A 17,206-nucleotide genomic window follows, 5' to 3' on the forward strand; every position below is an offset into this window, starting at 1 on the left:
ATCAAAAAGTCTCCACTTACCAATGGTTTTATGCATATGGAAATTTTCAAGTAGTTTTTGGGGCAGATTCTGAGCAGAAATTCTCCTTCAAATCTCAAAACTCTTAAAAAACTTGTGACTTTCTGATCTGAAAACACATCAAAAAGACTCCATGTGCACATTGCCAGTCACTATGTGCACACAACATCTATTTCAGGCAAATACAGCTGCAGAAATCGCAAAATCAAAATCCATTAACAAAAATTAAAAAAAAATAACATTGTATGTAAAATGACTTCCTATGATGCATGATCAGTCTTTTGAGCATCTTTTAAACTCTCCAGATTTCTAAAAACACCTACAGTGGATAAGGAAAGTATTCAGACCCCTTTAAACTTTTCTTTGTTTCATTGTAGCCATTTAATTTTTTTCTCATTAATGTACACTCTGCACTCCATTTTGACTGAAAAAAACAAATGTAGAAATTTTTGCAAATTTATAAAAAAAAGAAAAACTGAAATATCACATGGTCATAAGTATTAAGACACTTCGCTCAGTATTGAGTAGAAGCACCCTTTTGAGCTAGTACAGCCATGAGTCTTCTTGGGAATGATGCAACAACTTTTTCACACCTGGATTTGGGGATCTTCTCCAGTTCCATCAGGTTGGATGGTTAACGTTGGTGGACAGCCATTTTCAGGTCTCTTCAGAGATGCTCAATTGAGTTTAGGTCAAGGCTCTGGCTGGGCCAGTCAAGAATGGTCGAAGAGTTGTTCTGAAGCCACTCCTTTGTTATTTTAGCTGTGTGCTTAGGGTCATTATCTTGTTGGAAAGTGAACCTTAGGCCAAGTCTGAGGTCCAGAGCAGTCTGGAAGAGGTTTTCATCCAGGATATCTCTGTACTTGGCCACATTCATGTTTCCCTCAATTACAACCAGTCATCCTGTCACTCCAGCTGAAAAACACCCTCATAGAATTATCACCAAAAAGTTCTATCTTTGTCTCATCAAACCAGTGAATACTATTTTTCATTGTCTGGGAGTCCTTCATGTGTTTTTTCGCAAACTCTATGCGGGCTTTCATGTGTGTTGCACTGAGAGGCTTTCGTTTGGCCACTCTGCCATAAAGGCCCAACTGATGGAGGGCTACAGTGATAGTTGACTTTTTGGAACTTTCTCCTATTACCCTACTGCATCTCTGGAGCTCAACCACAGTGATCCTACTGCATCTCTGGAGCTCAGCTACAGTGATGTTGGGGTTCTTCTTTACCTCTCTCCCCAAGGCTCTTCTCCCATGATTGCTCAGTTTGGCTGGACAACCAGGTCTAGGAAGACTTCTGGTGGTCCCAAACGTCTTCCATTTAAGGATTATAAAGGCCACTGTGCTCTTAGGAACCTTGAGTACTGCAGAAATTCTTTTGTAACCTTGGCCAGATCTGTACCTTGCCACAATTCTGTCTCGGAGCTCCTTGGCCAGTTCCTTTGACCTCATAATTCTCACTTGGTTTGACATGCACTGCGAACTAAGTGGTCTTATATAGACAGGTGTGTGCCTTTACAAATCAAGTCCTATCAGTTTAATTATATACAGCTGGACTCCAGTGAAGGAGTAGAACCATCTCAAGGAGGATCACAAGGAAATGGACAGCATGTGACTTAAATATGAGTGTCTGAGCAAAGGGTGTGAATACTTATGACCATGTGATATTTCAGTTTTTCTTTTTTAATACATTTGCAAACATTTCTACATTTCTGGTCAAAATGTGGTGCAGAGTGTGCATTATTGAGAAAAAAAATTAACTTTTCTGAATTTACCAAATGGCTGCAATGAAACAAAGTGAAAAATCTAAAGGGGTCTGAATACTTTCTGTACCCACTGTAGCAGTTAAAGGAAGTGACATTTCCATTCTTCTGGCATTTTCTGCTTGAAATATGCTCAATTTTTGAGAATCCGTCGGATATTCTCATCTTATGAGGATTTTGAACAAAGGGCAACAGACTTGAAAAGAAGATTCTATGTTAGGGGATATAGCAAAAGACTAATCAATTTGGCTTATGATAGAGCGCGTAAACAGAGGAGACATGACTTTATATATACATCCCGAAAAGATGTGAGGGGTCAAAATCATAAGACTAATAATGTGAAGATGATTACGAATTACCGCTCATAATGGAATTTGAAGTGTCAGGTCTTTGCTAAATATTATTATTATTATTATTTTTATTATTATGCATTTATATAGTGCCATTTATTCCATGGTGCTTTACATGTGAAAAGAGGAAATATAGACAAGTATAATAAACATGTGTAAGACAAGGGACACACAAGTACATAAGGAGAGGGGACCCTGCCCGCGAGGGCTCAGTCTACAGGGATGGGTGAGGATACAGTAGGAGAGGGTAGAGCAGGTCGTGCGGTGGTTCAGTAGACAAAGGATCATTGCAGGTTGTAGGCTTGTCGGAACAGGTGGGTCTTCAGGTTCTTCTTGAAGGTTTCCGTTGATGGTGAGAGTCTGATGTGTTGTGGCAGAGAGTTCCAGAGTATGGGGGAAGCACGGGAGAAGTCTTGTATGCGGTTGTGGGAGGAAGAGATAAGGGGGAGTAGAGAAGGAGATCTTGAGATGATCAAAGGGTGCATGCAGGTATGTACCTGGAGACCATGTCACAGATGTATGGAGCAGACAGGTTGTGGATGGCTTTGTATTTCATGGTTAGGGTTTTGAATTGGAGCCTCTGGGCAATAGGAAGCCAGTGAAGGGCCTGGCATAGGGGGAGGCTGGAGAATAGCGGGGAGACAGGTGGATTAGTCAGGCAGCAGAGTGAAGGATGGACTGGAGTGGTGCCAGAGTGCTAGAGAGGATGCCAGAGAGTAGGAGGTTGCAGTAGTCGAGGTGGGAGATAAGAGCATGCACTAGTGTTTTTGTGGTTGAGGAATGAGCGTATCCGAGAAATTTTTTTGAGTTTGAGGCGGCAGGAGGAGGCTAGGGCTTGGACATGTGGTTTGAAAGAGAGCGCAGAGTCGAGGATCACCCCGAGGCACCGAGCGTGCAGGACTGGGGATAGAGAGTAGCCATTGACATTGATGGATAGGTCTGGTAGAGGGGTAAAGTGAGATGGGGAAAGATGATGAATTCTGTTTTGTCCATGTTCAGTTTGAGAAAGCAAGCAGATAAGAATTCTGAGATAGCAGACAGACATTGTGGGATTTCAGTCAGTAAGGAGGTGAGGTTGGGTCCAGATAGGTAGATCTGCGTGTCATCAGTAGAGGTGATACTGCAAACTGTGGGATTCTATGAGCTGTCCCAAGCCGAAGGTGTAGATGTAGAATAGTAGGGGTCCTAGGACAGAGCCTTGAGGAACACCGACAGACAGGGGATGAGGTGAGGAGGTGGTGTGTGAGAGGGAGAAACTAAATGTTCAGTCTGTTAGGTATGATGAGATCAAGGATAGGGCCAAGTCTGTGATGCCAAGAGGTGAGAGAGTCTGTAGCAGGAGGGAATGGTCTACGGTGTCGAAGGCAGAGGACAGGTCCAGGAGAAGGAGGACAGAGTAGTGTCGCTAGCTCTTGGCGGTTAGTAAGTCATTAGTGACCTTAGTTAGGGCAGTTTCAGTTGAGTGATGCAGTCGGAAGCCAGATTGTAACCTTTCAAAGAGGGAAGAGGAGGAGAGGTGGGAGGACAGTTCAAGATATACATGCTGTTCCAGTAGTTTTGAGGCGTAAGGGAGAAGAGATATCGGCCGATAGTTAGACACAAAGGATGGGTCAAGGGAGGGCTTTTCGAGGATGGGTGTGATTTAGGCATGTTTGAAGGATGAGGGAAAGACACCATTTGTAAGTGAAAGGTTGAAGAGGTGTGTTAGAGATGGGATGAAGACTGTGGCCAAGTTACGGATGAGGTGAGATGGGAGTAGGTCGAGGGCACAAGTGGAGAGGTGTGATCTTGACAGAAGGGTGGAGAGCTGATCTTCTGTCATGGTGGAGAAGCTGGCTTTTGCAGAACAGGGCTGAGCGGCTAAGAGGGGCATTGAGTGCTGCGGGCCAAAGTTTTGTCTGATCATGTCGATCTTCTGCTTAAAGAAGGAGGCAAAGTCTTCAGCAGAAATGAGAGGAGAGGGAGGAGGTGCTGTGGGACTGAGTAGAGAATTGAAAGTGTTGAAGAGCTGTTCAGGGTTGTGAGACAGGGAGGATATGAGAGATGCGAATTAAGTTTATTTTTCGGCAGAGAGCGTGGACTGGCAAGGGACTGCTTGTATGCGCTGAAGTGCTCAGTAGAATGGGTTCTCTTCCATCTCCGCTCAACGGCCCTGGAAACCCATCTCAGTTCTTTGGTCAGGCTAGTCAGCCAGGGCTGCCTGTTGATTGTTCGAGTTTTGCTCTGTGCGAGGTGGGCAGCCGAATCAAGTGTTGCTGTTATTGTGGTGTTATAAAAAGTGGCAACAGCATCTGTGTCATGAAGGGAAGCTATGTCTGTAAGAGGGAGAAGGGACTCAAAGAGTGATTGTAAATATTGGCCTTTACTCCTTGGCACCATTTTGGCAACTAGACCCCTCAAGAATTCTATCTAGATGTGTTTTTCTGAACAGATTTAAAAAATATCCTGGTGGGAAAAATTGCATGCCACTTCTTTGATTATAATCTTGAAGGAAACTTCAAAACTAAGCATTGTCACATCAACAGACTGCAAAGAATGCATCAAGAAAAAAAACTCTTCCAAAACCGCTTCAGGAAAACAAAGAATCTACCAAAAAAGTGAGCGTCCTAAAGTGGTTTCGCTTGAAAATCTTGTGATTTTTAAACAGGTCAAAAATCTCCATGTGTACATAGCTTGAAGGTGCTACCTCAGGCTTTGGTTATTTTATTTACCTGTTTGCCTAACAACTTATAGGAAGGTCATTCTTAATTATTTACCTGTTACATGTCAGAAATTATATCTGTCTGTCCAGGTGATGACTCTTCTCATTCATTTCACCCCACATCATCCTAGCAGAGTCTTCTCTTCTGGTCTGATTTATTAATGAGTCATCATTGCCAATGTAATGCTGATTGACAGAATGCTTCTTGCAGTTAGACAGTGGTAATATGGCAGTTAATTAGCATTATATTGACACTAATGCCCCACTGACAGAGCAAAAAGGAAGAAAAGACACTGCTGTGTTGATGTGACGTCACAGGAAGAATGGGAATTGCCAGCAAGTGTGGACTGTGACTGCTCTGAGTTTGCAGACATCATCACGGGGGAAAACAAGAAGGTAGTTATTTGCCTGTAAGTTCTAAGCCCAACGTGTAAAAAAAAAACCCCAGATGACCCCTTTATAGCAAACTAACAGCTGCTGTGAAAATGCAGCATGACGTTATTAGGAATTACCTGACAATTATTTTTAGTTATTTGGAAAAACAAATAACATTTACACTCATGGAGTGCTAACCAAAATATGTGTAAAACTAAAACATGTAGTATACAATTGACAGGAAGAAAAGACTGGAAGCAATTCCTAAATTATAACAATATAGTAGAAGAGCTGGGGAGCCAATAAGCGCAAATTGGGTCTTATTCAACAATAATTGATTTATTTAAAAACAGTATATGTAACCTGATGTAGCTATATACACAACGTTTTGTTGGTGATCAGTTGCTGCAGATCCACGGATCACCAGACCAATTGCAATTTAGAAGAAAAAAGTTGATGGATTGTTCCGCACTATTGAAGGACTGAAGAGAATTTGGTATCAATGGATGCATTAATAAGGCTTTTATTTGAAGTATAACTCACTTCTTCCACAGGAAGCAACCACATATAGACTCATGCGCAAGTCTATAAGTGGTTGTTTCCTGAGAAAGAAGTGTATTATATTTTGAAGTGCGTCAAATAAAAATCACATTAATATATCTATTGGTACGGGATTTGTTTAATTCCTTCAGTAATGTGGAACAATACACCAACTTTTTCCTTCTAAATCATAACAATGTCAATTATAGTATAGCAAACATAAAAACCTACACAAGAACATGTTTCCTGGGTCAAAATCTGGCTCTGGGATACAAGCATATCACTGCTTTGTTTGCCATTACAGCCATGAATGTAGAATGTCTATTGGTAGACACTGCTAAAGTAATATCAAGTAGGATACAATAATAAAAAAGGTGAACAAAGAGGTGCAGATAATAATACATAAGAATATTAAAGGGAACCATTCAGGCCCCCCACGCCCTACAACCTAGCACTAGAGTTGAGCGAAAAAGGTCGAAAAAATTCAAAAGTCGCCGACTTTTGGCAAAGTCGGGTTTCATGAAACGAAACCCGACCCTAGGATGAGGTCGGCCACGAGGTCGGCGACTTACGCGCCAAAGTCGCGTTTCAAAAGTTTGTTTTGCGCTCTTTTTCAGCCAATCAGGATCCACGGACACTGTGGGCAACATGATGACCTAGGCACGGGTCACCACCATCTTTCAGAAGGGCATGCAAGTGATTGGCTTGCTTTGGTGGGCGTCACAGGGGGTATAAAAGGGCGTGCACGCCGACCGCCATCTTACTTCTGCCGATCTTAATATAGGGAGAGGTTGCTGCTGATTCTGTAGGGAGAACGTTAGGCAGGGAAGAAGACAAAAAAACTGCTTCTGCTGCTAGCGATTTGGCCTGCACAACACACAAGTCACTGTGTGTGCAGTGCAAGGGGAGGCTATATAGTGGTGTATCAGTGGTGTTGGTTGTTGGGCTGCCTTTTAAGGCTTCCTGACACGCTGGCATTGCTGTTTACCCACTGCTCCGCAAACTGCTTTTTTAAAAGCAATCCAATCTCCATTATCCTCTAGTCACTTTTGTCACAGCTGTGCCATCGAGCGTGTCACATAGCGCTCAGATATCAGTGGGCCTCACACAATCCACAAGTGTCCAGTGTCCAAAAGAGTGCGCAGAGATTCAAAATCTCCATTATCCTCTCGTCACTTTGGTCACAGGCAGCTGTGCCATCGAGCGTGTCACATAGCGCTCAGATATCAGTGGGCCTCACACAATCCACAAGTGTCCAGTGTCCACAAGTGTGTGCAGAAATTCTAAATCCCCCTGTCCTATAGACACCTTGTACCTTGCTTTACATTACTATATAGTTTGTTGGATTTTGTCTACATTTCTACCAAAAATGAGGAAGGCTGGTGGAAGAGGCCGTGGAATTGGGCGGGGGTTGGCAGCTGGTAATGATGGTGTTGGTGGTGGATCTGATGGTAGTGGCAAGAGCAAAATAGGACCGAATGCAGGAGGTGCTGACCCTGCGTCATCGTCTGTCTACATAAGGCCTCGAACGCTTAGTTTTCTAGGAGTTGGCAAACCGCTTTTAAAGGCAGAGCATCAGGAAAAAGTTTTGTCTTACATTGCTGACTCAGCCTCCAGCTCTATCGCCTCCTCTTCTTCAGTTGTAAAAAGTAAAAGCACTGAGTCGTCATTGGAGGCTCATGTTCATGAACCACACCTTTCCTTGTGTTCTTCACCCCAACCAAGATTGAAGGATGACGCAGGCCATACTACTGATTACTCCATGGAGCTGTTTTCACATACCATGCCTGGATTATCAAGTCAAATGGTGAATTACCCAGGCCAAGATGAATCTGACATGGAGTGCACTGATGCACAGCCGCTGATGGATGATTCTGCTGGTACATTCACTCAGAGCACTACATTGTCCTCGCAGTGTACAGAGCCAGATTTTGACCCTGATGAGACTCAGGTGCCCCTTCCCGCACACTATACCACCATACACGGCGACACAGAGAAAGGTGCACATGACATAGAAGAGTAGGTGATGGATGACCCAGTTGTTGACCCAGATTGGCATCCATTGGGGGAAGAGGGTGCTGCTTCCAATAGCTCAGATGAGGAGCATCCACAGCAGACATCGACATCGCAACAGCTGTTATCTGGCAGGCCCGGAGCACTCCAAAGACAGGTTCCAAACATCAAAAGAGTTGCTGGACAGCTTGTCCAGAGGGTCAAAAGATCACAGCGTGCTAGGCCGCAAAATGTCTGCCAAAGTAGGAAGAGTGCAGTGTGGCACTTTTTTGAACAAAATCCTCATGATCAGGCCAAGGTTATCTGTAAGAAGTGCGCAAAGACCTTTAGCCGAGGGAAAAATCTGAAAAATTTGAATACCAGTTGCATGCTTAGACATTTAACCAGCATGCACTTGCAAGCGTGGACACAACACCAAACCTCAAGTGCCACATGTGCAACTGATCACAACGAAGGTAGTCAGCAAAGCTACATTGTTTCCCCCACTGTAAGCCCACCGGTTAGCACAGCAGCAAATGTTGAGGTGTCATTGCAAGGCCACAGCAGTCAGGGAATCCCACTGTTATATCAAAGACTGATTCTAGGCCATCAGAAAGAACACCAACTCCATCACCATCATCAACCCTCTCTCAGTCCGCCCTGTCCACCGCTACTTCCACCATATGCAGCTCTCAAGTCCAGCTCACCCTCCCAGACACTATGAGTAGGTCAAGAAAGTACACAGTCTCTCATCCACGTACACTGGGTTTGAACGCCCACATTGCCAAACTAATCTCGTTTGAGATGATGCCCTTTCGGTTGGTGGAAAGCACAGCTTTCCGCGAACTCATGGCCTATGCAGTACCACACTATGACCTACCCAGTCGCCACTTCTTCTCTCGCAAAGCCATCCCAGCCCTCCACCATCATGTGAAAGACCGCATTGTCCATGCACTCAAGCAGTCAGTGAGCGGAAAGGTGCACCTCACAACTGATGCATGGTCCAGTCGGCATGGCCAGGGCCGTTACGTGTCCATCACTGCGCACTGGGTTAATGTGGTGGATGCAGGGTCCACAGGGGACAGCGGTGGTGGGACAGTGCTGCCTAGCCCACGGTATATGAAACAGTTGGCTGTAGGCGTTCGACCCTCCTCCTCCTCCTCCAGAAGCGAAAGCTCGTCCACAGAGCGCAGTCGTACGAGCACTCCATCTGCAGCTGCCACTGTTGCACACGATGTGTCCCCCTATCGAGCAGCTAGTGGAAAGCGTCAGCAGGCTGTGTTGCAGATGATGTGTTTGGGCAACAGACACACCGCCGAGGTGCTGGCCGAGTACTTGAAGCGACAAACTGAGTCATGGCTGGGCAGTGTACATCTTGAGGCAGGCAAGGTAGTTAGTGATAACGGGCGTAATTTTGTGGCAGCCATAGCCCTTTCAAAACTCAGCCACATACCTTGCTTGGCTCACACCTTGAACCTGGTGGTGCAGTGCTTCCTCAAAAATTATCCGGAGTTAACAGCCCTGCTCCAGAAGGTGCGAAGACTGTGCGCGCACATCCGCCGGTCGCCTGTACACTCCGTTCGTATGCAGAAGCTGCAGCGATTGCTCCACCTTCCCAACCACCGCCTCATTATCGACATTGCAACAAGGTGGAACTCCACCCTGCACATGGTGGAGCGGCTGTGCGAGCAGAGGCAGGCCATAATGCATTTGTGGGAGGATACACGGCCAGGCACTTTGAGAGCAGACATGGAGTTGACAGGCGTGCAGTGGTCGAAGCTGAAAGACCTTTGTAAAGTCCTTCAGTGTTTTGAGGAATGCACACGGCTGGTAAGCGCAGACGACGCCATCCTAAGCATGAGCATCCCACTTATGCGTCTGCTCATGCAAACTTTGACGCACCTTAAGGAGCAGGCGTCTGCAGCCAATGTTGATGAGGAGGAAGAGGAGGAGGGAATCCTTGATGACATTCAGCCATTGTCTGCTCAGGGACCTCTCCTGGACGAGGTGGAGGAAGAAGAGGAGGAGGAGGATGATGGGGATGATTACTTAGGGGAGGAGGATGCATCTCGTGGGGCAAGTGAAAATGTTGGCGTGGCAAGGTCTGGTACAGGGTTTGTGCGTGACTGGAGGGATGTGGATTTGCCAGAAAGTGCTCCTCCACCCAGCACTCGCAGTGCATCACTGACACCAGGAACATTGGCCCACATGTCAGATTATGCCTTGCGGATCCTAAAAAGGGACCCCCGCATTGCCAAAATGATGAACGATAACGACTACTGGTTGGCCAGCATCCTGGATCCACGCTATAAAGGCAAATTACAAAACATCATGCCACAGGAGAACCTTGACCTAATATTGGCTAATAAACAAGCAACTCTGGTAAATCGGTTGCTTGAGGCATTCCCAGCACACAGCAGCGGTGATGGTTCTCACACGAGCCGTACGGGCCGGGGGCAGCTTGGCAGAGGTGTTCGTGGTGCACACAGCAGAAGTGGCGTTGGAGACAGGGGTTTCATGACAATGTTGTGGACTGATTTTTCAAATACCGCTCACACAACTGGTAATACTGCATCGATGGAAAGTGACAGGAGACAGCAGTTGTCAACTATGGTTACAAACTACTTTTCCTCCCATATCGATGTTCTCCCACACAGGTCATTCCCCTTTGACTATTGGGCCGCTAAACTGGACACCTGGCCTGAATTGGCCCAATATGCCTTACAGGAGCTCGCTTGCCCAGCTGCAAGTGTGCTATCGGAAAGAGTCTTCAGTGCAGCTGGATCAATCCTGACAGAAAAAAGGACCCGTCTGTCAACCCAAAATGTGGATGATCTAACCTTCATTAAAATGAACCACGCATGGGTTTCCAAGGATTTTGTCCCACCTTCCCCTGATGACACATAGGGTGACAGAAAAATGGCTTGCTTTGGTCCACCTCTTCCTGGTACTTCACCTATTTCGCCTTTTGCATCAGCTGAATGTCCAACATCAACATATGCCACTTTCTAAAACTCCCTAACTGTGCTGCCTCCCCCCCATGGCCGGGGTCACCACCTAGTGCACGACACCGTGCGAGTGCCGTTGCCCTGGACAGGTGGGTAGGCCGACTCTTGGGCGCGGGCACTGGCACAGGGTCCCTCATAGTGCAATCAAGTGTCTCTGACGGTGGTGGTGCACACCCGCCGTCAGACACACCGCTGTACTATGAGGGGCCCAGTGCCAGTACCGACGCCCACGAGTGGGCCCCCCTTGCTTGGGCAGGGCCCCAGCATTTGCAATCTTTACCTCTCCCTGCTCCTCCGCTGTGTAATCTGGGCCGTCAAATCCATACTGTGCCTGACACCGTCTGAGCCTGCCTCCTGAGACATATATTTTGAATGTGTACGCTATCCATACATGTTATCCGGGGATACGGTACCCTTTCTAACCTTTGTGCAATCACGTGCAATCCATACTGGGCCTAACACCGTCTGAGCCTGCCTCCTGAGACATATATTTTGAATGTGTACGCTATCCATACATGTTATCCGGGGATACGGTACCCTTTCTAACCTTTGTGCAATCACGTGCAATCCATACTGGGCCTAACACCGTCTGAGCCTGCCTCCTGAGACATATATTTTGAATGTGTATGCTATCCATACATGTTATCCGGGGATACGGTACCCTTTCTAACCTTTGTGCAATCACGTGCAATCCATACTGGGCGTGAGAACGGCTGGCGAGCTGTTAAGCAAGCTACAGCACCTGTCCAGACCAGTACAGGGATTCCCTAGCGAGGAGACTTATTTGATTGTTTTCAATGTTGGGACAGCAATTTTTGGGGAGCACTATACTCTGGAGAATGATAGATGGGGCCCACCATACACTGGAACATTCCAAAGGTGGACATCAGACACTGGAGCAGCATTTACAAGGCCCATTATACACTATAGCATTAGAAATGGGGCCCATTATGTTTGGAGCATTATTTGGGCCCATAAGACAGTGGAGCTTCATCCATGGGGACCAACATATACTGTAGCATTATGTGGAGCTCATCATATACTGTTTCAAACATTATATGGGACCAATGATTCTGTATGGAGAAATAGATGGGCCTCGTCATGAGATGTAAAAAGTGAGGTATTTTTCATTGTACTATACCGCTATTTATCTGCCGTATCGGAGCATGATGAGTTGTGGTATGTGTTAAAGGGGCGCTCTTTCGCCCAGGGCACATGAAAACCTGCAGCCAGCCCTCCCCCCCCACAACTTTAGCCAAATAACCCCCATTTTTCAGTGCGTAACTTATATTATGAAGTTAATTAAGGTTGACAAGCTTAAGTAAGAAGAATTGATGCTTTTGGCATTCAAATGGGCACTGTAGGTGTGTTTCCTGTCCTCCTCTCACTGCCGACTTTTATTCCCCATTGACTTACATTGGGTTTCGTGTTTCGGGACGACCCCGACTTTTCCCTATAATCGGACGATCTTGCTCGACCCGACTTTTGGAAAAGTCGGGTTTCACGAAACGAAACGCGACCCTAAAAAACCAAAAGTCGCTCAACTCTACCTAGCACCATTCACATATGTATCAGTAAATTCCCTTCTTGGCCATCTCTGTATAATGTTTTTAGGTAAAAATTAGGTTTAAAAAAGCATTTATATTATCCCGGTTTTCTATGCTAATTAGAGTTTTGATTAGTTGTTGGGGCGTTAGTTGCCCTTGACTAGTCAGCCCTCTTTCTAAGTTCACATCCCGGCTTCAGAGGCACCCTGGGCATGAGCAGAAGTTCATAAGGCCTCCGGTGATGCACAGTGTGCCTCTAATCCTAGGAAGCGTATACACGGCAGCAGAGGTGCAGTGACTCTGCCAAAATGTGTGGCTCGCATGTGCTAGATTAGCATCGACTGGCGATGACGACAGCTCCTGCAAATTATGTTATCACGCCCACAGCTGTGTGATAATATGAGGAGACTGCAGGCACATAGGTTGCAGTAACGGACTGTACACAGACCAAGGGTGGAAGGGGTTTAATATACAGTAGGAACTCCATGCAGGGAGAAAACGGAGGGAGGGATAATACATCAAAATGCTAATGGGGATAACTTAAGGAACATGGACAAGTAAAGCCGACAATACAATAAAATATAACTTATCACACAGGCGCCAATCACGGTTGAACTTCTGTTTGTGACTGGTGCTGCCTAGATTGCATCGCAGTGGGGGTCTGTCACAATCTTGAGGTAAATGATGTAGTATCTTTTGATGTTGGCGGTATCCTCCCATGGTCCTGATGATGGCGGCGAGGTGATGAAGAGAGATACGACCTTATCCTCAGCGGTGAGTGTTCCATCACTACAGAGATTTGCAGCACTGCCCAAACACAGTTTACAATGGGCAGCCTGGTTTGCTGTGCCGAATCGACACACGTTTAAGTCCCGTTCACAGAACTTGTCATTCACTGTCAGTACTGTCAGCGGGGGTGGCTGTGTCAGCGTTGTCAGATGTATCAGCCGTCTCAGCGAGGGCAGTGATGTCAGCTGAGACAGCGGTGTCTGAGTGGTACTCAGTTGATGATCTCCTGTCAAAGCACTCTGCCGTCCCAGGCTCTGCTCTGCCCAGACACCTCTCAGCTGATTTTACCTCACAGGTGTCCGGTGCGCCCAAAGTTCCCGCCCAAACTGTCTGGTCACTCGCACACTGCAGCTCTGTCTGCTTAGCCACATCCCTTTTCTCAAACACAGAGCACAGTCTGTAGTCTCAAGCTTTCTACTTCGCAATATAGGTGACAGCCTCAACAGTTCCGGACCCTTCACGGAGGAGACATGCCTAGGTAGTTCCTTCACCTTACAATAACATGGAAAGAGGGCTGAATAGTCTGGGGCAACTAACCCCATCGACTAGTCAAAGCCATAATTAGCATAGAAAAGGGGACAATATAAATGCTTTCTTAAACCTAATTTTTACCTAAAATCATTATACAGGGGTGGATAGTCAGGGAATTTACTGATACTATTGAAACTGGGACCATTTTTTGTGTGCGAGAAAAATCACATCTGAATAAGTGTTTTAATGAGTCAAAAGTCAGTGAAAACCACACTAATGCAAAATAGAAATCATCCATTTGCTGTCAGTTTTTTTCTCGGACACATTTCATAGTTACAAAAAGGATCAAACTTGGACACACAAATAGGCTTAGAGACTAAAATCACTATGACCCTTATTCATTAAAGCAATTTCACCAAAATTTGGTACATGCCACTTGTCAGATGCTCCTGATTCATTATGAGGTGAGCACCTGTCTTCAACATACCCCCTCATCAAGACCAGTGATATCTTGATGAACCTGGGCCTTTTTGTTATATTAGCAAACCAGAAACTCAGATGGGTATATGGGGCATAAAAATTTGATATGTCAGGGTCTAATATATACAAAAACACTTGCTCCTGAAGCATGAAGTGTCAACTGTAATAATTACAGAAAAAGGATTTTAAGTTTTTGCTTGGTCCCATATTTCCACTGATTGGATATCTTAATACAAAATTAACCAATTACATCTTACTGCTTGTCTGCAAATTTTACATCTATCAAAATTGTTTTCAGAGGTTAAAGTGGCAAAACATGACTGTCTTGCACAAAGGTATCAGAATTTATTGGCTATTGGTATAACTTGCACTTATTAATAGCGTTTTTGTGTACTGTATGACTGCAGTATATTGGATTGTACATCATTTCATCAGTAATTTTATTGTAGTATTGATTGTGCTGCTCATGGCTGTATTATTATTGCTATATTATAATTATTATTATATTAAATAACTGCATTCACATCCATTATTTAGGAAAAATAGAGACACATTCATCATTAGATTTGTGTCTGTTTTTGGTTGAGTTTTGTTGTTTTGTGCCATTTTCATTTGCACCAAATTAATTTTTCCATCTTTCCATTCACCACTTTGTTAACATCTATTTTAGATGCATCTGCCTGTTTGTTTATAAGATCACCATTGTGTGTGTAGTTTTGGATTTCCAGATGTTTTTTGCCTGATTTATCATTTGCAATTTTTCAAAAAGTTGTCACAAACGAACTCCAGTTCCTCCCTGTACACCAGAAACTTTTGCAACATTTCAGAAAATATGCAACTAGGAAAATATTGCTTATTTTTTATACAATTTTATTTTACTTTATCTTTTCTAAGAAGAAAAACCTGACTCATGATTAGAGATGAAAGATCCTGCCTGGACTGCACGCCCCCTGAGGAAGTGACATCCACGCAAAAGGCGTGTTGGGGTACATTGCCGCAGTCCAGGCAGGATTTTTCATCTACTGGGTAATTAACCTTTAATTTCCTATTATTGTATCATATGTATAATGTGCACCAGATACATACTCTAGATTCCGCAATAGACCCCGCATCATAGCGTCCCCGCTAGATTGCTCTTTTGCCACAATTTGGTACAGGGTAAAAAAAGAAACAATTACCTACATGAGAATGTCAAATGATGCTGACAACTCTTGTGTAGGTTGTTAAAATTTATGGGTGGTTCGCATACTTCTTATTATGTAATCCTGACCTGGCATATGGTCACTGTTCTTTCATGTCACCTACCAATCAAAACCTTGTATACCACAGTAATTTTTACATTGTATATATTTATTATTGGTAATTTTGATGTAATAATAAAATCTTTATAACTTTTATATAATCATGCCTCAGATTCTCCTTCTTAAAACAATTCATTAAGAGTCTATAACTAGATGGGTACAGTGTTATTTTGGAACTGGTATTTTTTCTATATTTAATTTTTTATGTTCTTTTTGTAGATTTCATGTCAATTGCATACCTTTTTCAAAATGCTGCATGCTATTGGTTTGGTGGAATTTTTTTAGGCAATTTTTCTCCCAGAGACTGCTGTAAACATTAATAAAATACCCCTGACCACACTCCATTTTTTGGTGTTTTGCACTAAATAACAAATTTCTTTTTAACAACCACTGTAGCAAAACAAACAAGGTGAATTGAAATATCAAAATGTTACACTTCAAGGATCTAAGCTTCAGGAAACAAAATCCTTTTTTTCATTGTAGTGCACCTGGAATTCTAGATGCAGTATACTTTAGCTTTAACTCTTTCATGTAACACTCATATTTGCCAAAATATGACTGCAGGCCCATTTGGCAGAGACAAGCTAGCTAAATAAAATCACTGGCATGATACAACACTGAAATAATACTGTTTTGTAATCTCAATACTGCCTTAGACAGAAAACATGGGAAGTCAGTTACAAGTCATGCATGCATATAATCTAATAAACATGAGCTGGTTTGGATGGGGTCCAGACCTTTCTCGTTAGCTCAGCAGGTGAAACTGCTTTTTCTTCCTATGGAAACAAAGTCAGCATGTGTTCTTTTCTCTATTCTGCCTGCATCTGTCAGCACAATTGTTAGAGCAGTGATGGTAGATTTTAGTAAAGGTTTGCCCTAAAACACTACTGCAAAAAAATAAATCCACTGATATATCTTAATGCAAGCGGCCTTGATTTTTTTTAGATATATCATGTTTTTCCAACCAGAATTCTTTGAAAAAATGTCAATGTTTAGCCAAACGATCCTCTGGGTGCAGATATACTTCTTCTGTTGTCAGCACTTGAGTAGATGCAACTACTGTTGATGGAGGAGGCCCAAAAGCACCTGAAAGCTCTGGTCATGGTTATGGTGATGGAAATTCCTTTTCCATGTTCCTGGCCAACAAATTTTTAGCATTTGTTCAAACTCTGCAAAAGGAAAATAAAGCATAGCTGTCAAGACTCGAAAAGACCACTTTAAATTTTGCCCTCACGCTGTCTCTCCTTGTGAATACAGCTGCCCCACACTGTGCTTTCACAATTTGATTCATTCTGTATACTGCTCACCCGTACTGTACTATCACGTTATCCCTCTATCTGAATATTGCCACTCATACATTACTTCACTCTCAATACTGCCCTCCTCCCATACTGGGTCTTCAACCTATTTTAAAAGTCCTGATATTTCAGGTACTGGAAAAACCAGAACCGGAGAAATCAGTGTCCATGTGTGTAATACTTGTGGCATACATGTTGCAACCGTGTGCTGCATCAGTACCACATGTACCGGTCCCTGGGAAGCAGCGGTACAGTTAGCATTGTTCCTTGCACCGGGTGCTGAAGACAGTTCTCATCATTTTCCCTGTTCTGTCCGCGATCGGTGCAAAAAAAGGGAGAGAATGTTGAGAGTTATATTCAACTGATAACAGTGAGAGCAGGCTGTGACTGATGGGACTACTACTCCTATCAGCCTACAATTGCTGCCACTAGTAACAGCGGGAGCAGGGGGTGGCTAATGAAAGTATTCATCAGCTGTCGCTGTGCTATAAACTAATAAATTAAAAAGATGGCGTATATTCCCCTTTATTTTTTATAACAAGCCAGGCAAAACTGACAGCTGCGGGCTTCAACC

At 44.2% G+C, this 17,206-nt stretch overlaps 1 long non-coding RNA gene across 1 annotated transcript in view; it reads right to left on the bottom strand.

The window, feature by feature from the left end:
- Positions 1 to 12,742: 12,742 nt before the first annotated feature.
- Positions 12,743 to 17,206, bottom strand: part of LOC141082879 (uncharacterized) — a 38,545-nt gene continuing 34,081 nt past the window's right edge. Inside the window, exon 3 of the long non-coding RNA XR_012230600.1 lies at positions 12,743 to 16,503. This is a non-coding gene — a long non-coding RNA (uncharacterized lncRNA). The remainder of the gene's footprint in view (positions 16,504 to 17,206) is intronic.

This window comes from Dendrobates tinctorius, unplaced genomic scaffold, assembly GCF_039654945.1.
Source record: "Dendrobates tinctorius isolate UK_male_01 unplaced genomic scaffold, ASM3965494v1 ptg000004l, whole genome shotgun sequence".
Lineage (NCBI taxonomy): Eukaryota > Metazoa > Chordata > Amphibia > Anura > Dendrobatidae > Dendrobates > Dendrobates tinctorius.